Source organism: Budorcas taxicolor, chromosome 8 (assembly GCF_023091745.1).
Source record: "Budorcas taxicolor isolate Tak-1 chromosome 8, Takin1.1, whole genome shotgun sequence".
Taxonomy (NCBI): Eukaryota; Metazoa; Chordata; class Mammalia; order Artiodactyla; family Bovidae; genus Budorcas; species Budorcas taxicolor.
Window position 1 is genome coordinate 21733984 of NC_068917.1, and position 25462 is coordinate 21759445.

A 25462-nucleotide genomic window follows, 5' to 3' on the forward strand; every position below is an offset into this window, starting at 1 on the left:
TGCTGCTAAGTCGCTTCAGTCATGTCTGACTTCGTGTGACCCCATAGACGGCAGCCCACCAGGCTCCCCCATCCCTGGGACTCTCTAGGCAAGAATACTGGAGTGGGTTGCCATTTCCTTCTCCAATGCATGAAAGTGAAAAGTCAAAGTGAAGTCTCTCAGTCGTGTCCGACTCTTCGCGACCCCATGGACGGCAGCCTACCAGGCTCCTCCGTCCATGGGATTTTCCAGGCAAGAGTACTGGAGTGGGGTGCCATTGCCTTCTCCCTAATACTGCTAATGTTTACAAATTTTTAAGAAATTATGAATTATATGTGCATCAAAAGCCCCCAAACAACATGATTTAAGTCTCAGTTGTAATTTCAATTCCAAAAAGATGAGATTAGTCTTAACAAATATTCTAAGAACAGTTGATTGTATTTTGTCAGTGAATAACACTTTTGCCTATTAATGAAGAGGGTGGCATTGTACTTGGTAGAGATCATACGTGTGAAGAGTGTTTAAGTGGTGGAAAACACTTCAGTTTAAGAAGAATAAAAAGAGTTTTTGTTACAGTTAGAAAAAAATCATAAATTAGAGTTTTGTTTTATTTGTGGCATACTCCAAAAGTTTCATAGCCTATTTTATGAAACAAGTCGCCAAGGAAAATAGTTTTGAGATTTTCCTAATCCTGGGTATTGAAGACACTTTGTACATTTCACTTAAAAATAGTTGATAGTTGTGAACATTAAGATCTTCTATGACCAAGAAATATTAGAAGAAACTTGGTGAGAATAAGTAGGTATGTGAAAAGTATTTCTATCTTTCTAATAGGGAAAGAATTAAAACATTTTTAGGAGGAACTAAGAATTGAAGAATAGGCAAAAAGCAGATTGTCCCTATTCCTACTTTGGGTATAAATTTGGGTATTACTCTCTAAGCCTTAGTTTTCCCACCGTTAAAAATTTCTCACCATTAAACTTTTTATAACTACCTCAAAAAGTTATAAAAATTTTATTGAGATGCTATATGCAGAATGCCTGCTTCAGAATAACGGCTGTGTCAATTTAAAATCTAAAATGTACAAGTTCAAAGTAAATGTTTTACTTATACTTTCCTTCTGTATTTTGCCCCCATACGAATTTATGAGTTTTAGCAGATATGTAGATTTCTAATGCACTGACATTTTTCTCTCCTTTTAAGCAAATAGGAGTTAAAGGTTTTATAATAAGGAAATAATATAAAAAATTAAAAATAATTCCCAATTGTATCAATTGGCAATTCAAGAACTAAGCAAAGCATTCAGTTTACCTAGTTTTAACACCTTTTGTATTAAAATGTAAATATGGTGAAAAAAATTTTTGCAAAATACTGAGGTACACACACTAATGAGGAAGTTTTTTGAGCCTAATTCCTGAAAGATCTTAAAAATTCTGAAACCCAAATACCCCATACCATGAGTTAAGGCTAGTATATATTTAAACTTTTGAATTTCCCCTCTGTTAACTGATAAGGCATCATGTAGTTTATAAAAGATATTTTGTTATATCAAAATAAGTACTGGTTTAAGAAATGGATAAAATTGATTTTAGAAAAGTTTTATCTGGGTTCTAGTTTGATCTAAAAAATAACCTAAAACTGCAGATTATCTTCCTTGTTACATTGATACTTTATTTTCATAACTTCAGATTTGTTGTGCAATGAAAAGAGGGCTTATAATTTGTAGAAACAAGCAACAAAAATATGTCATATTAACAAGCAAATTCAGTGAAGAGCACTGGCATTTTTTTAATCAGAAATTTTTATTGGTACTACTCAAAAATATATGCTATCTTTATGTTTTTATCTATAAAAATTAGGATGTAAATCAAAGTAATATGAAGTATTTTATAGATCATAGACCAAGGTATCTTTGCTAAACTTCTTCAACATTATGAATATTTGAAAAATACTTGAAAATATCTTTTGTTATTTAAATAGCTTTAGACATAGATTCAGAGAAGGCAATGGCACCCCACTCCAGTACTCTTGCCTGGAAAATCCCATGGATGGAGGAGCCTGGTGGGCTGCAGTCCATGGGGTCGCAGAGTTGGACACGACTGAGCGACTTCGCTTTCACTTCATGCATTGGAGAAGGAAATGGCAACCCACTCCAGTGTTCTTGCCTGGAGAATCCCAGGGATGGGGGAGCCTGGTGGGCTGCCGTCTATGGGGTCACACAGAGTCGGACACGACTGAAGCGACTTAGCAGCAGCAGCAGACATAGATTTGCCAGTTTCTGAGTGTTACCATGATTAAACTAATACCAAATTATTCATTAAATCATTAATATTCTAAATAATTATTAGCAGAATGATTTTATCTTCAGTGCCAAAAGAGCACTTTCTGTTTTGATTAAAGGAACAGATTTTCACTGAGAATTTGCCATAAAATCTTCATGAGTGAATGATAAAATTTATTAGTATTTCTGTTCAGTGATTAAGTGATCAATTATAAATTCTAGCTTTTCTACTATAAACTTGCTTTCCTGATACGTATTTTACGTATCTGATATATACAACATATAAATATATTTATGCAATGGAAATAAGAACCAAGGAAGATATTTAGATAATATCTACATCTGACTTTATGAGGTTATTCTACTCAAATTTCATGCTAGCATTAGCATCTCTTAAAGATCAGAATTAAACTATGTTGGTGTAATAAATAGGGGATTTTGCTTATTTAAAAATCATATTCAGGATCTATTAATGCTTATGAGTATAGTATTGGCCTTATTAATGTTAATTTATTAAATCCAGGTTCTCAAATACCTGTCAAAGTTCAGAGAAAATTTGAGAAAGGACATTAGTGAGTTTGTTGGTGCTTAAACATTCTTGTCTGAGTGGTAGGCATTCTACTCTAAAAATTGAATTCTTAGAGAAATTGAACAGCAATCTACCTGATATTTCATACATAGTTCTGATCAAAGTCTTCCTTGGTCTTTCATTTTTCCAAATACCCTCACCTTATTTTTGATTCTATCATTTTAAACTTAAAACCTCCATTGTATTTTAAACTTAATGGATCTGCCTTTAGTTATGGTGAAGACTCTGTTGCTAATAACTGATCACTCCTGTTACCCAAGCCAGCAGCCAACCAGCTATCTTCAGCGGGCCAGTTTCCGAACAACTAGTCAGCTACTCACATAGATGTTCCCTGTATAGGTCAACTCAGCCAGGCCGAGATCAACAAAACCACCACCAAGTAAACCTATAATCAATAATTAATGGTGGTTTTAATTCATTAGATTTTGGGGGCAAACTGTTACATTATAAATTGTTGAGCAGCTACAAGGAATTGGGTATTAAATGTTTTAAAATAAATATCTTGTTAAAGAGAAGAATAGAGTTGGAAATAGAGTTGAGTAGTATTTATATCATGTATAGAATGGATTAGACTACATTTCAGGAGAGACGTGAATAAAAGAACATGTGATGAACAGGCAATGGAAGATGATATAATTGAAGTAACACATTTTCTTGAATGGATGATCTCAGATGCACAGAGGGTTAAAACAGTCTGGTAAAGGAATAGATTAAATTCTTAAAGAGGAGCTAGCGAGAAAAGGACATGTGATGATACAGGGAAAGAATGAGATTGGAGACACGTAGATCGAGTGAGGTCATATCTTTTCCATACAACAGTAAAATCATTTGTTGAATTAAGTTAGCTGTTCTAAAAGTAAAGAAAAGTTTCGAACATTGATTAAAGATATTTCAAAGGTAGTCACTTGGGAGATAAAAGGATGGATGAGTGATTCTGAGAGTCCAAGTGACTATCAAGAAACACACCACAAGTGTAGAAATGATATTGGACTTTGGGAGGAAAAAAAACAAACATACAAGAGACAACTCTGAAAAATAACCTGAAGATGCACAAGAGAACTTTTTATTTTTAAAGTTGAATTTCATTAAACAGTCTTACTGGCAACTGAATTCTGATATCTTTCTATATGCTGTATATGTTGGATTAATTAATTCTACTTATCCTAGTAGAATTAATTAATCATGCACATGAAGATTTGAAAATTTCATAATTTTGGAGTCTTGGCAGTGTGCGTGGTGTAAGAGACAAAGTGGAGACTTGGCAATCAGAACTAATGTTGGGGAGAAATATATCATATTCATAAGAAATGTAAGGAAAACTGCCCTCTCTTTATCAGGCTTAACACCAGGATTATGAAGTTGATGAGGAAGCGTTCTTGGGTCCTTTGTGTACAGATGGCATACTATCTCTGTGTCTCTAGCATGTGGATCAGAGAAGGATGTTGAACAAGTCAAAGAATAAGATGCATTTATACAAGAAGGGAAGACTGGATTTTTATGGCAGTCTCGCGAGATTTCCTTTCTTTAATCTGAAGTCAGAAAAGTCGATTGAATTCAGTATCTTTATTTATAGTAATATCAATTCAGAATTGTTGAGAAAAATCAAAACAGATGAGTTTACATGAAAGTGCACTGAAAATCTAAAACCTGATACAAATGAAAAAGATTTGCTAAAGCTTCTGCTGCTGCTGCTAAGTCGCTTCAGTCGTGTCCGACTCTGTGCGACCCCATAGACGGCAGCCCACCAGGCTCCCCAGTCCCTGGGATTCTCCAGGCAAGAACACTAGACTGGGTTGCCATTTCCTCCTCCAATGCATAAGAGTGAAAAGTGAAAGTGAAGTCGCTCCGTCGTGTCAGACTCCTAGGAACCCCATGGACCGCAGCCTACCAGGCTCCTCCGTCCATGGGATTTTCCAGGCAAGAGTACTGGAGTGGGGTGCCATTGCCTTCTCCCTTGCTAAAGCTAATGGCAATGATATTTAAGATAACTTTTATTAAAGTCGATTTTTAAATGATGCAAAGAATGAGCTTTCTCCTACTGCTTAAAAGTTACTGGTTCTGTCTCAAAATGATCAAGGCAATTAATCTAAAACATTTGTCATAAGAGATTAAGATAATACCCTGAGTGTTACATGTTATAAAATTGGAGATATGGTGTTTTAATGTATGTACTCAATATTCATCAAAGAAACCTAAATTTAGTTACTTCTAACTCCACTAGCACTGCACATCTTACTGCTTCTCTCACGCAATGTGTATATGAGCTATTTTATTAGCATTTTTGTACCACTGGAAAATCCTTCATTACAAGAATTATTTGCTTTGTTGGTCTACATGCATTTTGATAGAGTATAAAACCAGTGACGCATCATTTTTGAGCATTGATATGTTTTCCCTGCTATCTTAAAATAGGGAAAGACACAGTATCATCCACTTACTAATCTGTATTTTAGCATTCTAAAGATCAAATCTCAAACATATATACAAGGTGAGAAATTTAGAAATAATCCATTCTTGTATTGATGAAACTAACAGTCATTCACTTTTGGAATGTATGTTGAATCCCTGCCCTGTGACAGGCACTGTCCTCAGTCACTACCTTGGAAAGCTTACAAAGAATTGAAGGGGAATGAATAACAAATATCATTTCTCAATTCAAAATAATTTACCATTTTTCATTTAACAATTTTTTTTCAATTTTTGATATATAAATTGGGACAACAAGATGTACAAAGTTTATACTGAGTGAGGCAGGTGGTTTTGAGTCCACCATTACTGAGCCTTCTACTTTTCACGCACAAAGCTTTCTTTCCATTTTAATTCTCCTTATGTGTATAACTTCTCATCAATTCATTTAATTTTAGATACAGTTTAAAAGTGAATATTCCACACAATGTGGAAAAGCTAGCCTCTGTGCTAAATGGTGCCATGAAAACTGGATAGTCGTGTGTGGAAGAATGAAACTGAATTCTTATACCAATACAAAAAGTAACTCAAAGTGGTTTTAAAAACTTAAATGTAAGATTGAAACCTTAGAAACTCCTGGAAGAAAATATAGAAAGAAAGTTTCTTAACATTGGTCTTGGCAGTGATTTCTTGGCTAAGATACCAAAAGCAAAAATAGATGAGTAAGATTACATCTAGTATAAAAGCTTCTGCATAACAAAGGAAACCATCAACAAAATGAAAAAGCAGCCTCTGGAATGGGAGAAAATATTTGCAAACCATGTATCTGATAAACGGCTAATATGCAAAATATTTAAGGAAATTCTATCTATAATTCAATAACAAGTAGGAAGGAAGAAGAGAAGGGAAAGAGAGAGGGAGAGAGAGAAATAATAGACAGAGGGAGGGAGGGAGGAACCAAGGAAGAAAATTATCTGAATAAAAAGTAGACAAAGACCTTGAATAGACATTTCTCTAAACAAGACGTACAAGTGACCAATAGGTATATGACAAGATGTGCAATATCTCTATTCCTCAGAGAAATGAAAATCACAACCACAATGAGCTATCACCTCATACCTAGGATGGCTATTGCTTTTTTTTTTTTTTAAAGATAGGTGTTGATGAAGATATAGAGAATAGGAAACCCTTGCATACTATTGGTAGAATGCAAATTGGTGCAGCCACTATAGGAAATAGTATGGAAGTCTTCAAAAATTCAATATAATACTACCATATGACTCAGGAATCCCACTTTGGACGTATATCCAAAGGAACTGTAATTGTGATGTCAAAGACATATGTGAACTCATTCATTGCAACATTAGAATAGTGTCCTAGGTGAAGCAGAACACAAAAGTACAATTACTACATATTTTCACTTATATGAGGAGTCTAAGAGAGTCAAACTCACAGCAGCAGTGAGTGGAATGCTGGTTGCCAGAGGCTGGGAGGAGGGCGAAATAGGGAGCTCTTAGTCAAAGGGTACAAAGTTTCAGTTATACAGAATAAGTAAGTCCTAGAGATCTTACTGGTCTATAGTTAGATAGTTAATGGCACTATACTGCACATTCAAAATTTTGCTAAGAGGGTAGATCTTATGTTAAGTGTTCTTTTTACACAAAAAATAAAGATGTCAGGAAACTTGTGGGAATGAGGGCTATGTTTATGGCATAGCTTGTGATACTAAGTAGCATATACACAGATGTATATTGTTGTTGTTCAATCGCCTAGTCATGTCCGACTCTTTGTGACCCCATAGACTACATCATAGACTGCGTCCCTGTCCCTTACCATCACCTGAAATTTGTCCAAGTTCATGTCCATTGCATCAGTGATGCCATCCAGCCATCTCATCCTCTGATACCCTGTTTTCCTTCTGCCCTCAATCTTTCCCAGCATCAAGGATTTTTCTAATGAGTCAGCTGTTCACATCAGGTGACCAAAATACTGGAACTTCAGCATCAGTCCTTCCAATGAGTATTCAGGGTTGATTTCCTTAAGATTGACTGGTTTGATCTCCTTGCTGTCCAAGGGACATTCAGGAGTCTTCTCCAGCACCACAATTTGAAAGCATCAATTCTTTGGTGTTCAGCCTTCTTTACGGTTCAGCTCTCACAACCATACATAACTGCAGGGGTTAATAAACAGCCTCCTGTTGCTCTGGCTAAGCCATGAGAAAATCACCACAGGAAAAGAATAAACGCAAAACATAGCAATACAGCATAACTCAAATAAAAGTACATCGGGTTGATTAGCTGGGGTTGGCATACCCTGCTAAGCTAAGGAAAAGCATAGTGTGGACCTTGGAACGCCAGGTCAGCTAAGTTCAGAATGCTGCTTGTGCACACACTAAGATGTTTTCCCAAGGCATATGCAGATCTATGACCTCCAGCTAGGTGAAAGCCCGTGTACAAGAAAATAAGAAAGACAGTTTAAAGGAATCAGCAAAATGGGAGACGTGATTGGGGACACAGGAGGCGGATTTCATTGTAGCACAACAGATACTTTCTGCTCGCCAAGACACTAAATAAAAGTGATGTGGCTCCGAGGAACAGGGCTCTGGATCCAAGAGGTCTTGAGTCCCCCAGTCCCATCTTTGAAACTTTAACTCTGTCTTTAGTTTCTTTTCCCCAGACTGTGTGTCGACCACTTTCGATCCCTACCTGCTGCACTGACTGCAGCATGTAACCACTGGGAAGACCATTGACTATTTGGACCTTTGTTGACAGAGTAATGGCTCTGCTTTTCAAAACACTGTCTAGGTTTGTCATCACAGATGTAAAGTTACCTCCAAGCCCATCGAGTTGTGTACATTAAATATTTAATACATTAAACACTTTAAAAAGAAAGTCTTGCTCTTAGAAGTTTCGCTGAAGTGGATATGTATTTTAAAATGTGATATCACATAAAGGTACATCATTTGATTTTGAATTCTTAAAGGCAACCATACTATCTTATTCACCATTTATCCCTAATAAATACCTAGAATATTATAGGTAACAAATAATTATTTTTTACTTTTGAAAAAAGTGATTCCAAAAATTAATGCAAAGAGATTACTTTTCTCTTTCTGCAAAAATGTATTTTGAAAGAGAAGAGATTAGTTTTCCTAGAGATGTACCTAATTGTATGGTAATAATTTGTGGTCCTTCAAAAGTAGGACTAATTATCATCTTGTAGGCAGGGGTTCTTAGGTGGGAATTTGTAATTTTTGTAGTTGTTTGCTTGCAGCATTTTGAAGTTGCTGCAGCAGGAGGTAAAACAAAATCATGTTTATTTGAAAAGAAATATTTTAAATGCTCCGTTAGTTCTGTTCAGTTCAGTTGCTCAGTTGTGTCCGACTCTGTGACCCCATGGACTGAGACATGCCAGGCTACCCTGTTCATCACCAATTTCTGGAGCCTACTCAAACTCATGTCCATTACATCTGTGATGCCATCCCACCATCTCATTCTCTGCCATCCCCTTCTCCTCCCACCTTCAATCTTTCCCAGCATCAGGGTCTTTTCAAATGAGTCAGCTCTTTGCATCAGGTGGCCAAAGTATTGGAGTTTCAGCTTCAGCATCAGTCCTTCCAGTGAATATTCAGGACTGATTTCCTTTAGGATGGACTGATTGGATCTCCTTGCAGTCCAAGGGACTCTCAAGAGTCTTCTCCAACGCCACAGTTCAAAAGCATCAATTCTTCAGCGCTCAGCCTTCTTCACAGTTCAACTCTCACATCCATACATGACCACAGGAAAAACCATAGCCTTGACTAGACAGACCTTAGTTGGCAAAGTAATGTCTCTGCTTTTTAATATGCTGTCTAGGTTGGTCATAGCTTTTCTTCCAAGGAGTAAGCATCTTTTAATTTCATGGCTGCAGTCACCATCTGCAGTGATTTTGGAGCCCAATATAATGAAGTCTGTCACTGTTTCCATTGTTTCCCCATCTATTTGCCATGAAGTGATGGGACCAGATGCAATGATCTTAGTTTTTTTAACATTGAGTTTTAAGCTGGTTGTTTTTTTTTTTTTCACTCTTCTTTTTCACCTTCATCAAGAGGCTCTTCAATTTCTCTTTGCTTTCTGCAAATTTCCGGTGTCATCTGCATATCTGAGGTTATTGATATTTTTCCCAGCAATCTTGATTCCAGATTGTGCTTCATCCAGCCTGGTATTTTTCATGATGTACTCGGCATATAAATTAAATAGACAGGGTGACAATATATAGCTTTGATGTACTCTTTTCCTAATTTGAACCCAGTCTGTTGTTCCATGTCTGGTTCTAACTGTTGCTTCTTTACCTGCATACATGTTTCTCAGGAGGCAGGTCATGTAGTATGATACTCCCATCTCTTTCAGAATTTTCCACAGTTTGTTGTGATCCACACAGTCAAAGGCTTTTGCATAGTCAGTGAAGCAGAAGTAGATGTTTTTCTGGTACTCTCTTGGTTTTTCTATGATCCAGCAGATGCTGGTAATTTGATCTCTAGTTCCTCTGCTTTTTCTAAATCCAGCTAGAACATCTGGAAGTTCTCAGTTCACATACTGTTGAAGAAATACTGCTTGGAGAATTTCGAACATTGCTTTGCTAGCATGTGAAATGAATGCAATTATGTGGTAGTGTGAACATTCTTTGGCATTGCCTTTCTTTGGGATTGGAATGAAGACTTTTCCAGTTCTGTGGCCACTGCTGAGTTTTCCAAATTCAGTATGGAAGATAGAAACTATAATAGTAAAATTTATGCCTATAAACTCATCATCCAATTTAAGAATGGAGATAAAAGAAACAGTGCATAAACTAGAGGGTCCTTTACTGTCCCATCCTCCCAACTCATGGTCAGGGATAGCTATCATTTTCAAGTTTGGATTTATCATTTTTCTCTTTTAAAAATATACTTTCAATGGTCAGTGGAGTCTTTCTCACATTCTATCACTCTGATACTGATTCTCCTGCTTCCCTTTTCCCTTTTCCTTTTAAAGACACTTGTAATTACATTGAAAGCATTAGTCATTCAGTTGTGTCTGACTCTGTGACCCCATGGACTGTTGCCCACCAGGCCCCTCTGTCCATGGGATTCTGCAGGGTCATTCCCCTCTCCAGAGGATCTTCCCCACCCAGGGATCGAACCCAGATCTCCAATATTGCGGGCATGTTCTTTAGTGTCTGAGCCACCAAGGAAGCCTGATGATTACATTGGGCTGGGATTATCTCCTCATCTGTTATTCAAGCTGGTTTCCTTATTTTAAGGTAATTTTGTTAGTAACTTTAATTCCAACAGCAACCTACCTTAATTTCCCCTTTCCATGTAACATAAAATATTCATAGTTTCCAAAGTATAAAATGAGCCTATCCTGGGGGCCTGAGTGGGGGGCAACATTATTCTGCCTGCTGTGGTGTTGTACTCTGCAAGTCAAAGTACCATGCCAAGATTCAGACTTCTAAAGTAAAAACTCAAAGTTTCACCTGTAAAATTTCATCTTTTTCATTATTCATTACATACAAGTGCTGCAAAACTTTGTTTTTGGTTGATTTATTTGGATAATTATCCTCAGTTTTCCAGTTGATTTTGCTAAGGTAAAATAGCATAGATTTAAGCTCTTAACCAAACACAAGAGTTCCAGTTTTAGAATTGTATTAATTTCAGCAACAAAGGACAGTAAAAGATACTTATGAATATTAATTAAGTAGGTTCTAAAAATAAATTATAAGGAATAACATTTCAGAATCTAAGGACTCAGCTTCTGTGTAAGACATATTTAAAATGACACCATGATTTGCCACAACTATTTTTTTTTTTAATTCCTTCTGACCTTATTCATTTAACTTTTCAGGGTCAAAAGCAAAGTATTAGGTATCTGATTTCAGTATATATTAAGATTTCTGACTTCAACTTTGTCAGGACCTCCTGACCTTCTAGCTTGAGATAATTTGATTTAGTAAGCAGACATGATGGTCATTGTTTCATGTATAAACAAAAGCTGCTTTTTGTCTTTCAAACTAGATTTAAATTTTACTAACTTGGTAGAAATAGAATTTAGAGTTCACATCAGTTCAGTTCAGTTCAAACGCTCAGTCATGTCCGACTCTTTGTGACCCCATGAATCGCAGCACGCCAGGTCTCCCTGTCCATCACCATATCCCAGAGTTCACTCAGACTCACGTCCATTGAGTCCGTGATGCCATCCAGCCATCTCATCCTCTGTCGTCCCCTTCTCCTCCTGCCCCTAATCCCTCCCAGCATCAGGGTCTTTTCCAATGAGTCAACCCTTCACATGAGGTGGCCAAAGTATTGGAGTCTCAGCTTCAGCATCATTCCTTCCAAAGAAATCCCAGGGTTAATCTCCTTCAGAATGGACTGGTTGGATCTCCTTGTAGTCCAAGGGACTCTCAAGAGTCTTCTCCAACACCACAGTTCAAAAGCATCAATTCTTCAGCGCTCAGCCTTCTTCACAGTCCAACTCTCACATCCATACATGACCACTGGAAAAACCATAGCCTTGACTAGACAGACCTTAGTTGGCAAAGTAATGCCTCTGCTTTTGAATATACTATCTAGGTGGGTCATAACTTTTCTTCCAAGGAGTAAGCATCTTTTAATTTCATGGCTGCAGTCACCATCTGCAGTGATTTTGGAGCCCCAAAAAATAAAGTCTGACACTGTTTCCACTGTTTCCCCATCTATTTCCCATGAAGTGATGGGACCGGATGCCATGATCTTCGTTTTCTGAATGTTGAGCTTTAAGCCAACTTTTTCACTGTCCTCTTTCACTTTCATCAAGAGGCTTTTTAGTTTTTCTTCACTTTCTGCCGTAAGGGTGGTATCATCTGCATATCTGAGGTTATTGATATTTCTCCTGGCAATCTTGATTCCAGCTTGTGTTTCTTCCAGCCCAGCGTTTCTCATGATGTACTCTGCATAGAAGTTAAATAAGCAGGGTGACAATATACAGCCTTGATGTACTCCTTTTCCTATTTGGAACCAGTCTATTGTTCCATGTGCAGTTCTAACTGTTGCTTCCTGACCTGCATACAGATTTTTCAAGATGCAGGTCAGGTGGTCTGGTATTCCCATCTCTTTCAGAAATGTCCACAGTTTATTGTGATCTACACAGTCAAAGGCTTTGGCATAGTCACTAAAGCAGAAATAGATGTTTTTCTGGAACTCTCTTGCTTTTTCCATGATCCAGCGGATGTTGGCAATTTTATCTCTGGTTCCTCTGCCTTTTCTAAAACCAGCTTGAACATCAGGGTAGCGTAGCAGTTAGACGAGCAGGCAGGCAGGCTAGGGTCCGTAGGTCAGGAGTTCAAGTTCACATCATGGAATAATTAATATTATATTCATGTTATGATAAAATTTACCATTTTCACAGATGCTGAGCCAAAATAGACTGTAGCAGGAGATCTGGGAGTCTCATCTTGTTCATCTTCAAGATTTCAGAGTATGTTTTTGCTAACTCATTGGTCTAGAGAATGTATTTAATGAGGCCTGAACGCTGAAATGCATAGATTAATTATGACTTTCACCTCCTGGTGAAGGAGTCTTTATATGTTTAACATAAATTTGGGGCAAGAATAAACATAATAAAAGTTGCTTTTAATTGTTAAGCACATAATGAAACTTTGGGGCATCAATAGTTTGTATCCTCCCCAGGGCTATAATGACTGCAATTTCTGATAGGATATTTAACTGACATTTACATTTCTCAATTCATCCTGTTTCAGGAGATTTTAGGCATCTTGTTTTAAGTAAAATTGCATGATTGACTACTGGCCTCCAAACATCTGTTGCTATATATAGATTTTGTATACTCAGTGAACATCCTTTTACTGAAAAACAGCTTCATACCTCTGTTTTGGAAGGGATATATTTGGTCATCAAATTATACCTCCCATTTTGCATGTTTAGCCAACCCAAGCTTTGCCAAAAGGTTAAAAAAAGCCAGAATTTCTTTATATTTTGTATTAATTATGTGAATTTTTAAAAAATGATCAATTATCTATCATTTTGTCTTCCTTAAAATTTGTTCTTTGAATCCTGAATGGGTTAAAGAATTAAAAAACAAACTTCAATTTGAATCTTAGCTTGACTGTTTTAAGATTTTTGATTTATCATTTCCTTGGATATAAACAGAAAATAATAACACTTTTCTTTCTAAATTATAATGATTGAAAGAGATATGTTTAACTAACATGTTATCTTGTTCATAGAAGATCTGCAAGAACCCTTCTTTCCTTGTTCTTTTGTGTTATCTTCTCCTTCCCTCATCTCCTTTTTAGCTAAGACAGTGGTAAATCCAGGTTAATTTTTTGAGTTGCATTTTGTAATTTTCTGCTTAGACCTTATGGTTGCATTGGGTGAAAAACTGGCTGTTGACATTTATTGTGATGAAATAAAAGCTAAAAGTAGGTTTGAGGCTTTGAATATATAATATCCCACAGAAGAAGGGAAAATTAGAGGCCTGAAATCCTTGTAGGCCAATGAGATAAATCTTTACTTTAATACAGTAACTCTATAATATAATACTTTAATATAGTAACTCTAAAATATATCCTTAAATCTAGAGAAATAAATAAAATAATCTTTCAAATCGTGTTAATTTCTTGTTTAGTAGCATTGCCTAGTTAGTAGTTAATATTTCCACCTGCTGCTGCTGCTGCTGCTAAGTCACTTCAGTTGTGTCCGACTCTGTGCGACCCCATAGACAGCAGCCCACCAGGCTCTGCCGTCCCTGGGATTCTCCAGGCAAGAACACTGGAGTGGGTTGCCGTTTCCTTCTCCAATGCATGAAAGGGAAAAGTGAAAATGAAGTCACTGAGGCGTGTCCAACTCTCAGCGACCCCATGGACTGCAGCCCACCAGGCTCCTCCGTCCATGGGATTTTCCAGGCAAGAGTACTGGAGTGGGGTGCCATTGCCTTTTCAAAGACTTTTCTCTTGAGAATTGAACTTTTTTGTTCTTTTTTATTCCTGAAACACTGGAGTTCCTGAAGTATGATAGTGTTGGGTAAGGAATCTTTTGCTAACAGAGGCTCAGTGCGGGTACTTGAGAGCAAAAAAAGAAAGAAAGAAAAAAATAAGCCTATAAGGATGCTTTACAGACTTTCCTCATATTATTACTTCTGGATTAGCATACATTCAGCTTCATTTACTTGTTAAAGAAGGAAATTTTAGAAGAAAAAAACCTCTTATGCATTTCGGGGAGTAAAGAATTACTCAAATTCAAGACATAGCCCCCAGGCCCTAGTTGAAGTCTCTCAAGTATATATTATTTGTTATGTATTTGCTGTGAAGTTTAAACTTCTTAAGTTCAGGGAGCATTTTCACTGTTATTTATATCCAAGTGTTTGCAGATTATTCCTTATCCTGGAAAATTCAGAAAATGATTTTAAAATGTTATGCTGTCCTTTTAGACAAATAAGCTTATGAAAATCCTTTGAAAATGAAAATCTGTGAAGAAATAAATATAAAACACTATAAGAATAATGATGAATATGATGGTTATGGTAATGATGAATATGATGGTGATGGTGATGAAGATAATGATAATGGTATTATGGAAAAGATGATAAAAATCAAGGCTATAGAATTTGAAGTGAAGCAGAAATGAGCACCTCTCAGTGAAGAGGTGTGGTGCCTCTGGTTAAGAGGTTAGTGTGTCAAATAGTCTGGTATAAATACAGTATAATAATGAGCACCTCTCAGTGAAGAGGTGTGGTGCCTCTGGTTAAGAGGTTAGTGTGTCAAATAGTCTGGTAAAAGTACAGTATAATAATGAGAGGAATAATGTATTAACAAATACAGAAATTTATAAGTTACTGTTTGGGGTTGCTGTTATAGATACTGCTCATGAAGTAGAGACATCACTGTGAAGAAGTTATTCCCAGTATAATAATTATATGCCACTGTTATCTCCAGTATAATAATAATTAAGGATAAAATCAGTTCAGTTCAGTCGCTCAGTTGTGTCCAACTCTTTGTGACCCAATGGACTATAGCACACCAAGCTTCCCTGTCTATCACCAACTCCTGGAGCTTGCTCAAACTCATGTGCATTGCATTGGTGATGCCATCCAACCATCTCATCCTCTGTTGTCCCCTTCTCCTCCCACCTTCAATCTTTCCCAGCATCAGGGTCTTTTCCAATGACTTAGTTCTTTGCATCAGGTGGCCAAAGTATTGAAGTTTCAGCTTCAGCATTAGTCCTTGCAATGAATATACAGGACTGATTTCTTTTAGGATGGACTGGTTGGATCTCCTTGCAGTCCAAGGGACTCTCAAGAATCTTCTCCAACACCACAATTCAAAAGCATCAGTTCTTTGGTGCTCAGCTTTATATTCCAACTCTCATATCCATACATGGCTACTGGAAAAACCATAGCTTTGATTAGATGGAACTTTGTTGGCAAAGTAATATCTCTGCTTTTTAATATGCAGAGAAAGAGAATTTAAAGGTCTCTAGATTGGTTATAACTTTTCTACCAAGGAGCAAGCATCTTTTTATTTCATGGCTACAGTCACCTTCTACAGTGATTTTGGAGCCCCCCAAAAGTTCCATCACTGTTTCCATTGTTTCCCCATCTATTTGCCATGAAGTAATGGGACCAGATGCCATGATCTTCGTTTTCTGAATGTTGAGTTTTAAGCCAATTTTTTCTTAAATTAGTTCTTCTTTGCTTTTTGCCATAAGTGTGGTGTCATCTGCATATCTGAGGTTATTGATACTATAGAATAAAGTATTTGAACACAAATAGCAAAAAGCACCTTGTCTGATGGTGTTTAGAGGAAAGAAGAGGGAACTTTTGCTTGAGAAGGGGGATCTGAAATTCTAGAATAAGTTATCAAACCAGAACTTTCAAGCCAGAGAAAAAGCTGCTCTTTTTCAGCTTAACTAACTGTGAGGATAAGGAAAATAAAGAAATCAAGTTGATTCAGAGTTCTTAACCCTGAAAGACTAGGGTGTGGGTGTGATGAATAAAAATTTAAAAATCAAAGGAAAACAACCATAATGTCTTAGTAGAAGACAGCCATAATGCATTCTTGTGGGAGTTTGAGTGAAGTAGGGACTTTACGTCTGCTTAGAAGGTGGAATCAGGCATTTGAAAAGAGGCATTGGCCCTGAGCCTCTAAGGAACAGTGATGGGATGTAGGAGGGAAATCCAGTAATGTTTAGTCTTGAGAAGAGATAGCACAGAGTACAGAACTCTTGTGGATTTGGGGAGAAGTTTGCCAAAGATTGCTAGTCCAAGGATATACAGCAAGGGGCTCTGGGAAGGAAGAAAAATGTTTAGATTTAAAGTTTGGGAGAAGACTCAGAGCTGAAAATGTAGGATTTGAGCCATGTGAGGAGAGATGATACTTAAAGATTTAAGATTGGGCTTACTGAATAGTTAATAGAATGATAAAATATAAGAAAAGGACTCCAGAGCCTTAGAGATAGTATACACTGAAGGGCCAAGAGGAGCAGCAAGCAAGTAGAAAAAAACAGAAAGAGGAATCAGAGTAGTGGTAGACAAGCTAGAGGAGAGTTCTCAAGAGACAGAAGCATGAGAAGAAAGATAATTTAAAGGCGATCAACCTGAAATGTGTGTGTTGTTGGAGCATCAAGACATATTTTTTGGAATAAATGCATGTGACTGGGCTAGGAGTAATGATAGCTATGCTCAAACATTGCCACTCATAGACTTGGTCTCTGTTGACCGATAAGGTTCCAGTCTGCAAATATCTTTTTTTTTATTTGTATACCTCCATCCCTGTCGTGTGTGATTATTTCAGAAAAAAGAAGTCCAGAGCATATGTGTGCCTCTTTAATTTCATGTATCTTTGTACATACTTTCTCAAGTGCCTTGTACATGATTTTATATTCTGTTGTAACAATAGTTTCTCTTTGCACAAAAGATTTGCTAACAAGAACTCTGATTTCTCAAGTGAACCCAAACATTTCTAATTAAATGTATGTTTAGTAACTTTTGGAGGAAAATTCTTAATGCTTCCATTAAAATTAGTAAGCAGTACATGTCTACAATAGTAACAGGAGAGTTTGGTGGTGGCTTTTAGCTTTTGATAATTAACTCAGGATGTCAAATTCTTGCTCTTTAATTTCATTAATACTATTTTTGATGATTTGTTAAGATTAAGGATAGTAAAACAATTGTTTTCATGGCCTTAAAGGGAAAGTCAGGAACAAAATTTGTCTCTAAATTACTTAGTTTTTTTTTTCTTTCTATTTTTAAATGCTTTTGTTGATTCTTTAATTGCTTCTGTGCATAAGTTATATTTATCCAATTCTACTGTAGATTATTGTGGACACAGACCATTTTTTAAAAAATTAGTCTTATAGTAGGATAATATCTTACACATGAAATACAATAGCAAATTGAATATCTGTTGAAAGATCCAAAAGAATCTTCTACATTTACATATCCTGCTGTTTCTCTTAATTCTCTATCATTTAAGTGTAATTCAAAATTCATCCCAATTCGTTTTTATGATATCTTATAAGAAAAGCCTCAGAAATGTTTTTAATTGAACAAAATGAATGAACTCGTATTATATAAGTACCTAAAAGAAACTTTTTACCATGTTATTGACAAGATACGTATTGGCTTGGCCAAAAAAGTTTGTTTGGGATTAAAACCCTGAACAAACATTTTTGACCAATCCAATATTTTGATAGAGAAAACACCAAAACTAGAAATTAGGTAAAAGGGGACTACTGTAACTTAGAACAACATTTGGTACAAAAGAAATGTATCCTATAGAATAAAAAGTAAAAGGTCAAGACATTGCTAATTAGGAGTGGGATATGCGAACACCTTTTATTTCTTGTTTATTTTTCATAACTAACAAATAAATCATTCTTTTTACCTCTGACAGCAACATTTGTGCAGAAAGGTCATTTTCATTAACCTTAGGTTTGTAATTTCCAGCCTCTCTGCCCAAAGGCATTGCTGTTATTTACAATTTTTCTTATCCTATGTAAAACCAAACAACCATCATTGTAAGGTTAATATATATTAAGCGCCTTAGGCACATTTCAATTAAGTATTAACATAGATTGGAAAATTTCCAAAACATTTAGTGAATATTACTTTCAATCATTTTCATTAAAATTAATAGCAAGTGTTAAGAAGTAATATACCACAGAGCTGGGGGAATTGACTTCCTAACTTCTAAAAGGCTACTTGCGTTAATGTAAAAAGAATTTTAGTACAACTCAGCCACATATTAACCTAGTCTCATTCAATCTTGCATTGTGTATTGGAAGAGAATTGGAAAAGTATTGGAGTTATGTGCAAATTGTTTAATATTTTAAAATATTGACTCCAGATTTTAATGAATATTTACTTGATACCAAAAATAATGAACTGACCTTTGAACATAGTTAAAATCTCAAACCCATATTTTCCGAAGATACTTAAGATGAGCTTTGAAAAATCTGTCTACAGGATTAAGAAGAGTAACTCTCCAAATTAAAGAGTATATCAATTCAGTGGTACTAAAATCATTATAAGAGGAACCAATGATTGAGATTTGTGTCCATGATAACTTTTTTTTAAGTAAAAATAATGAGTAAGTTAAATGAAATAAATTGTTGAAATATATAGGCTTCCCAGGTGACATTAGTGGTAAAGAATCCACCTTCCAATGCAGGAGATGCAGGATATGAGGGTTCAATCACTGGGTCGGGAAGATCCCCTGGAGAAGGAAATGGCCGCCCACTTCAGTCCATGGTGTTGCAGAGAGTCAGACATGACTTAGTTCCTGAACGACAGCCAGTATTCTTGCCTGGAGAATCCCATGGACTGCAGGGCCTGGTGGGCTGCAGTCCATGGGGTCACAGAGAGTCAGAAACAAGTGAGTGACTGAACACACACATTGCTGAAATATCAGAATAAATCAGAAATCATAATGGCCAAAATTTACCTCTAACAATAGTGTTATAAAGAATTTGAGTATTAAAATAAAAGTCATTTGCCTTCCTCACTTAGTAACCCTTTATTTTCTTAAAAATGTAAAGCTCTCAAACTCACAATACTATCAGTATTACATGCAGCATTTTAAAAAGTGATATTTTATCAGTTTGGGGGCTTCCCTTGTGGCTCAGCTGGTAAAGAATCTGCCTGCAATGTGGGAGACCTGAGTTCAGTCCCTGGGTTGGGAAGATCCCCAGAGAAGGGAAAGGATACTCACTGCAGTATTCTGGCCTGGAGAATACCATGGACTGTATAGTTCATGGGGTTGCAAAGAGTCAGACGTGACTGAGTGACTTTCACTTTCAGTTTCATTTTATCAGTTTAGTTTATGATATATATAAATATAATATTATATATGTGCATGAATATATACACACACACATATTATTTCCAATTTTAGGTAGTAAATTTTCAACCTTTAGGGATAGTACACATTAAAACTGATTTTCCTTCATGTCTTCCATTCAAGTCAATGCTATACGAGGACCATACATTGGAACATGAACAAGGTAAAGAATTTAAATATATTTTTGTTGCAAGAATAAGAGCAGCATTTTGAATTTTAATATCATTAAAAAGTATTTAATCACTTTCTTCTCAATTTCCTTCAAATGTAAGATAAGCAAAAATGTTATATACAGAGGACATAATGTAATGAGCATGTGTGCTCAGCTGTGCCCAACTCTTTGGAACCCCATGGACTGTAGCCCACCAGGGGATCTTCCCAATCTGGGATCAAAACCCCATCTCCTGTGTCTCTGATTTTCAGGCATATTCTTTAACATTGAGTCACCTGGGAAGCCCAAAGGACATAATAAAAGAGCATAAAGATAAAACTCTTACCTTTGCAATGGGGGATGGCATTCCTTTTTGTCAGTTTTCTAAATAGATGCTCACCTTTTCAAAAAAGCCATTGAGTACAATTAAACAACCACTTAAAGAGGGGAGAATACTGAGACCAGAAGAATAGTTGGCTGAGAAAAGTTGGTAAGGATAATTACGTCTTACACTTGTGTAAGGAGCGATGGTCCAGGTGAGGCACCATTGGCCATGAATCCAGGGAGTAACGTGATGTCTGCCTTGTGTAATCAGAGGGGTCAGCAAAGCCAAATAGTAGCTCAGTAACTCAGATGACCGGTGTGGGTCTAAGAATGTGAACTCTCAGACAGGTCCTTAGGAGAGTATGGCTTTGAGAACATCCTTGAGAAACTACTAAGAAGTGGGGCCTGTGAAAAGCATACATATTCATGTTTCCCAGTGTTAATATTTCATGAGAAAACTAGGGCTTATTACAGGGTGTGTGTAGGAGAGACTCAGAAGATGCCATTCCTTCTGTCTGAGGAAACTTTTTTCTTATTCTTATTGTCCACCATAAAGACTCATTTTTATCCTCCAAATCTGAAGGAAAGTGTCATATTGCTTCACTTGTTTTCATTCCCCCAATTCTTAAGCAGAGTCATTCCTTCCTTTGCCTCTGCTATATTAACCAAAATATCGGAAATGAAGACTTGATTTAAGTAAAAAGGTATCTGTTTGGGGTTTGAACAGACTTTTCTATGGGAGATAAGTGTTCAAGAAGCACTCAAATTGTGTTCCAAGGAACAGCAAAATTTGATTTTTCAATGACTTAGATATGCCATCACACAACACCTCATACACACATGCCTGCACACACACAGACACACACACATACATACACACACCCAAACACACACGCACTTTCCCTCTCTCACCACAGATTAAGGATCTTAAAGAAAGGGCTCACATCTTTTGGACTTTGTATTCTTGGTCCCTAGCACACTGACTGATACATAATGGTTGCTGAAATATATTAATGGATTAAATTAAAAATATAAGGCTGCAGACAAGTCGAGTATGATTAAAGGGTAATAAGATCAGAACAGTATCAAGAATTTTTAAGGAAAAATGACTCTCGTATTTGAAAGTGATTCTAAGTAAATGCCAACAGAATTTCAAAAGCTTCTAGATTCAGTATGCTTCAAGCACTATTACTATGGACAGAAAAAAAAAAGACTGATTCATGTGAGGTTAAGTGGGGAACTTTTAGAAATGATTTGCCATTTGCTAGTATTTTACTTATTCTTAGTAGTATTTACTTATTCTTTACAAATAAAGAGGAATTAATTTGTACCAAATATATTGCTATAAATTATAAAGGCATGTAAGTTGTAGTTTGATAGATCATTATATATTCTTTCACTCAAGTTTGGTTGTTCTCAATTATGTTGTTTGCCTAGTTTCAAATTTGAAATCAGATTTTTTCAACTGTTGTCTACTTATGATCTCTGGATGAATTCTATAGAATCTGAATCTCCTTGCATGATTTATTCTCTGAATAGATGACTGAAAAGACACAGTTTTCAAACTGATTATTTGCAAAGAGACACATGTAATGGTATATTGTATTTTTTATTGTTTGAAATTAATAACTTTGAAATATTAGATGGTTATTAATAAACAGCATATGTAGCATAAACTAAGTGTATTTCATCTAAGGTTGCATATTGATAACAGATCAAGTAAAATCATTCTTCCTCATGTAAGTAGATGATGAGAGCTTGAGCACTGTTTTTTTGTGCTTTTTTCCTACTCTTTTGTCTAGTTTGATCTCTCTAAGGCTTTGGTTTCTATTTCTATGAAAGCTTTTTCCTATGTGAATTAAGCCAATTTTTACTGATAAAGAGAAGACCTCTGTATCATTTTTTTTTCCTGGAAGCTAGCATCAAATTGTTGACTTCTTTCCAGTGACCTTCAAAGTATAATGATAATGCATCATTATTAATCTGTATTGGAGTTGAACTTGTAACCTTTAGACCAAGACTTGTATAATGGACATCTATATTCTTGATTCCTAGATTTTAGCAGAGTATCTATCTTCTGGGTCATGTGTGAGCAAACATGGGGAATTCATATGAACCTCGTTGTAAACTGGTTAGGATTTTGAGGATAAAGATTGTGTGTGATTCAATTACTTTAAGATTGATGATGCTCATGAGATAATGTGTTTCATACAAGGGTGGTCTCTGGCTCTTTTACTGAGTGATTACATAGTATAGCCCATGGGAACAATTCTTTGTATTAAATTTCAGTTTTATTTTTGATTCTTAGTAACTTAAATCAACTAGGTAAATATCCAATTGAGTGGAAGAGGATGTCTATGGTTCATTTAGCAGTAAATTTATGTTAATAATGACTTAAAGTTTTGAAAATATAAAATGGATAATATAGCTTAGATTCTATAAAACTTTATAAATGAAACCTAGCTACTACATTATATGTAGCTATACAAGTATGTAGAACCCATACAGGATAGGCCAGTTCTCCTGCCTATTTTATCTTTGCCAATTGGTGGTGGTTTTATGACAGATTTGATAGACACATCCATGGATTTTGTTTGGATGAAGCCTATTTGTCCATTAAAGCTGAACACATTATTCTGAATCATATAGACTTGGTCCCTGAATCTCATCTTTTCTTCTGGGTCGATGAGTAAAGGAAATGCCTTCATTCCCAAATTCCTTTGAAACTCTGCTATTATATCTCTAGCACTCAGCAAGATGAGCTGTCTAATTGATTTCAATTAAACAAAGGTCTAAACCAAACACAACAGAAAATCATGTACAAACAAGTGGATGTTTTCCCCTCATCTTCAGATGTAATACAGGTAAGAGATTCACTGGAATACTCTTTGTCAGGACCTTCACAACGGAGGGCTTGGAGAATGGATATTAGTGGTATGTAGTTATTACATATAAGTTGACTAACCAACTTTTCTCTTTTGATTGGAAGTATTTTTTCCCTTGGAAAAGGTTACTCTCCCTACTACAACAATGAACTAAAAACTGCCAATTATAGTATTTAATTCCAGTAATTAAAAATATGACCCAGGTAAGGGTCCTAACTTCTAAAGACTTATTTTCTTTGAAGTAATATGCTTTGCTCAAAGCATGCTAATTCTAAAGTACAGAGCTAATCTCAACTCCATTTACAATTATAGAAACACATATTAGCAATCAAATAGTAAAGAAAATAATATATCACAATGTTCCATGTTTGAGAAAGTATAGGAAATGAACACTTATATTTTGGGGGCATTGTATGTTTTGATCAGCTTTCATGAATGTGTGGTAGTCTATACAAAACATTGAAAATATATGCACCTTTTAACCTGATAATTCTGCTTCATGGTATTTATTCTAACAACGAGGAGTGTACAGAAAGATCTTTACAAAAGCTTGCCTGTGATAGCATTGTTTGTAATAATGATAATATATAAACAATGTGAGAGTCAGTTATTACTCTTTATTACATCACAAATAGTGTATTTTTGATGTAAATTATAATGTATAATTAATATAGTCTTAATTTATAGTGTAGAAAAATATTAAATACCATAGAAAGATATTCATGGTGTTTTGTAGGAAACATTATTTCCTATGATTTTATTTTTGTTTAAATGAAATTGAATGTTAAAAAAGACTAAAAAGATATATGTTTTACAGTATTATTAGAAATCATCTCTAACTAATGGGTTATTAGGTAACTGTCACTAATGATCTTTATTTTCTAATTTCTTTCATCACAAATGTTTTAAATAATAAAATACCAAAAAATAATCTTTTGAACAACACAAAGTCATTTCACAGGTAAGTGGTGCATTATTGATTGTATAGAGCCCTGGGACATTGACATCACTTTGAATGATATGCTTCGAGATTTCCTTATTTGCCTTTATGTTAGGCTGAGAGACATGACTGGCTTTATATTTTTTAAAACCCATATAAAATATGTTTGTCTCCAAGTTTTCAGGAAGGCAGAATGAAAAGGCAAACATACAAAGGATGCATAACTCAAGCTATTAGAAGGTAAAAACCATAACTGTTCTTCATGGGAAAGAAATACATAAATAACTTAAAACTCAATTGTTAATAGGATGCATTAAATGACAGACAATGCCTCAATAAGATGTTAATACAAATGCAACAGTTAATCAAGGTGCTAAAGAAGCATACTGAGTTTGTCAAGTCTTTTTTTGTTCCCCTAGAATCATTTAGCATTATGGTGAATATACAAAACACTGTATTCCCAAAATTAAGTAGCCTGCAAACATTTCACATCCTCTTATCATCATGAATGGTTTATTTAAATTTAGCAAATATCTCTTGTATGCTTATTACTAGTTCACTACCCTGTTTTATGCTGTGAAGCATGGCAAGCAGCTTAAGTTGGGAGCTCATCATTTATGGAACTTTCAATTTTATTTAATATTATGCTCTCAGTAATAGAAAATGAGATTTGTATATATTTTATTGCCTGGGAATTAGTGGTATAAGAGATGAAATAGGGCAAGATTTTATTTTTTGTATTTGAAGGATTTGATCTTCAGGATTGAAGGATTATATAAGTTTATTTAGAGACTCTATCCTAAATAACCTTCCTTAATAACCACATCTTAAAATAGAGATATTGTAGAGGTATATCATATACCCATGTCATAGAGGTATAAGCAGCTCTAGATGAGAAAAGGCATGCAAAATATTTAGAAGAGTACCTATTATGTGGAAAAAACATAATAAATGTTGGAGGTAATTTATTATTATTATTACCATTTTAGTGCCTAAGGCAAAATTCAAACTCATTCTGTCATATACAGCTCCCACAGCTACTATCTACTACTTCGGTTTTATCTAGTTCTGTTCTATTCACACCTCACAGTCCTGAAGCTTGATGAACCACTGAATGTCTCGTACATCTGTGCTTTTCCTCAGCTACCCTTCCTGCCTAGAGTCCTAGCTTAAAGACATAACAGAATGTTTCTCATATTTTAGGATTTGATTCAAGAGGCATATATCCCAAAGTCTATCCTGATTCTTCCTCCTCATTCTACTCAGGATTGAATATTTTTTCTCTGATGTCCTATCTGTGAACCACAAATTTCTCTCATAGTGCTCTTAGTATTTAAGTGCTGCATTTATACACACACACACACACACACACATCCTTGTTCTTCTTTTACACCCTATACTCTTTAAGATCACAAAGTTTGATTGCCCTTTGTATCCTCAGTATAGAGCACAATGCCTGGAATATAATAGACATAAATTATGTGAGGAACACATGGAGAATGGCCACGTTCCTCCAGATAAGGTCGAGGCCACTAGCCAACCTATCAGCTCCTCAAGG